Genomic DNA, 3,961 nt, shown 5'->3' with positions numbered 1-3,961 from the left:
CGCAGCGCTGCCGACCCTCCCGCCGCCGCGGCGCCGCAGCAGCAGCAGCAGCAGCAGCCGCCCCGGCTCGGCTCATGGAGTGCGCGCAGCAAGCGGCACCCGCAGTGCCGCGCCGAGGAAGCCCCGGGCGGTGCTCGCCTTTCCCCCAGCGCAGGCTGCCGCCGCCGCCGCCGCCGCCCACCCGCCTGACTCGCTCCCCGCTCGGCTCCCGCTCCCTTCCCGTCCAGGCCGCCCCGCCCCGCCCGGCCAGGCCCCTCCTCCCCCTCATCCCTCCCCGCGGCTCCTCCTCCACTGCGGCTCCCGCGGCCCCACAGCGCCCCCGGCGCGCGCGGGTGGGAAGCGGCGCGCGCCGGCTCCCCTCGCCCGCGAGGCCCCCTGCCACTTCCTTGTCCCTCTGGTGGAGCGGCGAGAGCAGCCTGGGGTTCGCCGGAGGGGGTGGACTACAACGCCCATCACTCCGATCGTCGGGCGCCCTTCGCGGATCTGAGAGGAGCTTATTATGTATTTGCGATACTTATATGCCGCTAGCAACAACGCAGGCCCTCGACGGTTGTAAAATCCCCAAACGGTTGTAGTAGGGGCATTGCGATTGCCCCAAGCTGGTGCCCTCTGGCTGTTTTGGACCATGACTCGTATTGGCTGCAATCACTGGCGGGGCTGATGGGAGCTGTAGTTCAATAGGTCTGAAAAGTGCCAAGTTTAATTTATTTATTTCTCTGGGCTGTTCACAAAGTTGGGGAAAAGTTGGGTTACACAGGTGGACTGTGCACTCTTAGGCAGGTGTACTTCGAATGCAGCCCTGCTGCTTTCGGTGAGGTTTACTCCCAGGTCAGCGTGTGCAAAATGTGGCAGCCCAGAGCAATCCTCGGTGGGACTCGCTTCCGAGTGGGTATAGACGTGATCGCATTGTTAGCGGGAGACTCAGCCAGGGGTTCAAATCCCCGTTCAGCCATGGGACTTTCTGGGTGCACCTTGGTCCTGTGTTCTCCACTTAGCCGACCTTGCCGGGTTATTGTGGGGAGCAAAGAGGCAGGAGAGAACGCCAATGCCAAGCTCCTTGGCAAAAAGGCTAACGTATTTATTTTGGCGTAACATTATTGTGAAATGTCATCCGTGCCTGAGTATGTGTGCAGGAGGCGGGAGGTGGGAGGGAAGTAACTCAGTGCTGCGACGAATGCCAAGTATAACGCCGGGAAAATGAGCAGCAGCATCGCCTGGGGACGGCCCTGCTCAGCGGATGCCTTTCGTGGGCCAGGAAACCATTGTCCTTAGGGACACCCAAATGTTTGTGCCCTCTGAGGACGCACAGGCCAACCTGAGATATTGCTTGGACTGCCTTCCTCAACTGGGTGCCCTCCAGATGCGTTGCATTGGGACTCCCATCAACCACAGCCCACAAGCTCGTTGGCCAGACTGGCTGGGCATGATGGGAATCACCACCAAGCCCATCTGGAGCACATGAGGCAGAGCCGCCGGCTTAAGGAGAATGAATGTTTGGTGTGTAGGAGCGATGAAGCGTGTTTACTCTCTCCTTGGTCTTGAGCCTGTATCTCTGGCTGCAGTCACTGGGCCCTCCTTCCCCAAGCTGGTGTCCTCAAGACTGTTGAACCCCAACAGCCATCATCCCCAGCATGAACTTTACGTGTACACTTCAGTCCTGGCATCTCCGGGTAGGTCTGGGAATGTCTCTGGCCTGAAATACTAATGGCAGGTAGGGGACTCATACCTCTTCCTGTCATTCACAGATCACTGGCCATGCTATCTGGGGCTGATGGGACTTGTAGGCTGACAGCAACTGGAGGGACACATGGTCCTTCCCCCTCCATAGCCAGGTGGGAGGTCGTTGCCTTCCAGTGTAGGTAATCCTGAGCTAAATGGACCAATGATCTGACATAGTGGCTGGGTAACCCACACTTAAGGGCAGAGTCTGGGCTGTTATTGCTGTTGAACCCTGGGTTGTTGTTGAAATGTGGGTAATTGTGTTGTCTGAGCCCAGCTGGGTTAACAAGCCATGGTTTGCTTGTCACAAAGAGCCCAAGAAGAGAACAAATGGTTGTTGCTGAGTTGTGAACTGTGGGTTGTTTGTGGCATGGCTTGTCAGAGTGGTTGGGTTCAGCCAAATGTGATCACCCTCATTTCCACGACCACTTGCACAACCCGTACTCAGCCCTTGAGAGTGGGTTGTCGTGTTGTCCGGACCCCATCAGTTTGAGACAGGGATTACTCTGTTCCTATAAATCTTTTCCATCTGAGGGATAAATTCAATTTCAGAGAAGCATCCAAGGGTCCTAAAATCTACCATACTTTAGCTGCAATCCCTTTCTGCCCATTCTTCGCCTTTAGGAGAGACATTGCAATGTTTTAGACCGAGGGAATAAACTGCTGGGAAGCCACTAAATTTCTTACGGCTGGGGAAAAGCAGGGACAAGGCTGTGGCTATCTGGGGAACCTGGAGAGCAGGATTTGACCCATGGCCTCAAGGTCCCTCACTTCCAGTCATGATTGCTTTCTTGCCTCATTCCATCCCTGTCAGAAAGCTAGTTACATATATTTTCTTCAAAAAATAACAACAACAAAACACAAAGCATAGATTACTATTTTTGAAAAGTGATTAAATGCATGACATTTAGTCTTGAGTCCTGAGTGGAGTCCTCTTGAGTCCTTAGTTGGCAAATAGATACATCTGAGAATAAACCATCCTGAATATTTGCATACAGATGGAAATAGAATGTAATCAGGGAGCGATCAGCTGTTAGTAGGAATTATCCACGAACACGGAAGTCTGATGCTTTCGGAGCATGTGGCAGATGGTTGGAACAACTTTGCTTCAGCCAGTTTCCAGACTGAGCGCTTTAGTGCTACTCTAACAGGCTGAGGCCAGAATCACAATGGGGTTCCCACACTTTGGCACAGGGGTGTGCGATCCCTTCACTAGAGGCCACATTCCATGATGGAGAAACTCTTGGGGCACCTCCTAGTGGTGAGCAGGACCCAAGAACAAACGAAGGAGTTAGAATGCCAGCATACCTTAGTTTACTGCTCTTTCTGCCAATAACTAAGCCTGTAGGAGAAGCATTCCGACTTTCGGAATTGAGGAAACACTGTGCAGAAGCCAGAAAATCATCAGGCAATCGGTGGCGAGGAAGTATGAGGAATCCCTGTTGCCAGTTCTTAAAGTTTTGGAGTACAGAGCCGTTTCATGACTGAAGTGATTCAGATATCTGATAGTCAACATGCTGCCCCTGTTCACACACACGCTTTGCTTTAACTGGGGGGGGGGGGGGAATGGGGGGATGGGGACTTTAATTTTTAAAGGAAATTAAGGTTTTATCCCTGCTTCCTTTGATCTTTCCGTCTTTCAGAGGGTGTGGGGGGAAGCAGCAAAGTGGTGCCTCTGAGGGATAACTTTTGTGAAAATTGTCCTTGGTTCACTCCGTGTTACACAAATTATTTACTGTATATTTTGATGCTGTACTTTATTGTATTTTATTGTATTACCACCCTGAGACACAGTGAAGTGGGGGATAAAAAGCTTCAAGCAAACAAACAAATCTATGTGATGCTTAGCAACACTTTTAAAATTTCCATGCTCCGTTAGGGAAAGACTAAAGGCATGGGTGCATGGTGTTAATTGCTTAAATCAAATAAAGAAGAAGAGCCAAAGAGGTGTAATGGTTAAAGTGTTGGACTGCGGCACAGGAGATCTTGGCTCTAGTCCTCACTCAGCCATGAAGCTTGCTGGGTGGGTTTTGGGCCAGTCACTGGCTCTCAGCCTAGCTTACCTGATAGGGTTGTTGTGAGGATAAAACCAAGAGGGGGAAGGTTATCAAAGCTGCCTTGGTTTCCTCCCAAGAGGCAAAAAGGCAAGATATCAATGTAATAATAAACTTCCTAAGATTTACTGGATCGTACCCATTGTTAGACCTACATAGAGCAGAATCATCCACATGCTTGGGACTTT

Source organism: Varanus komodoensis, unplaced genomic scaffold (assembly GCF_004798865.1).
Source record: "Varanus komodoensis strain SLA01 unplaced genomic scaffold, ASM479886v1 scaffold26, whole genome shotgun sequence".
NCBI classification, from domain to species: Eukaryota; Metazoa; Chordata; class Lepidosauria; order Squamata; family Varanidae; genus Varanus; species Varanus komodoensis.
Note: the sequence above shows the minus strand (reverse complement) of the source record.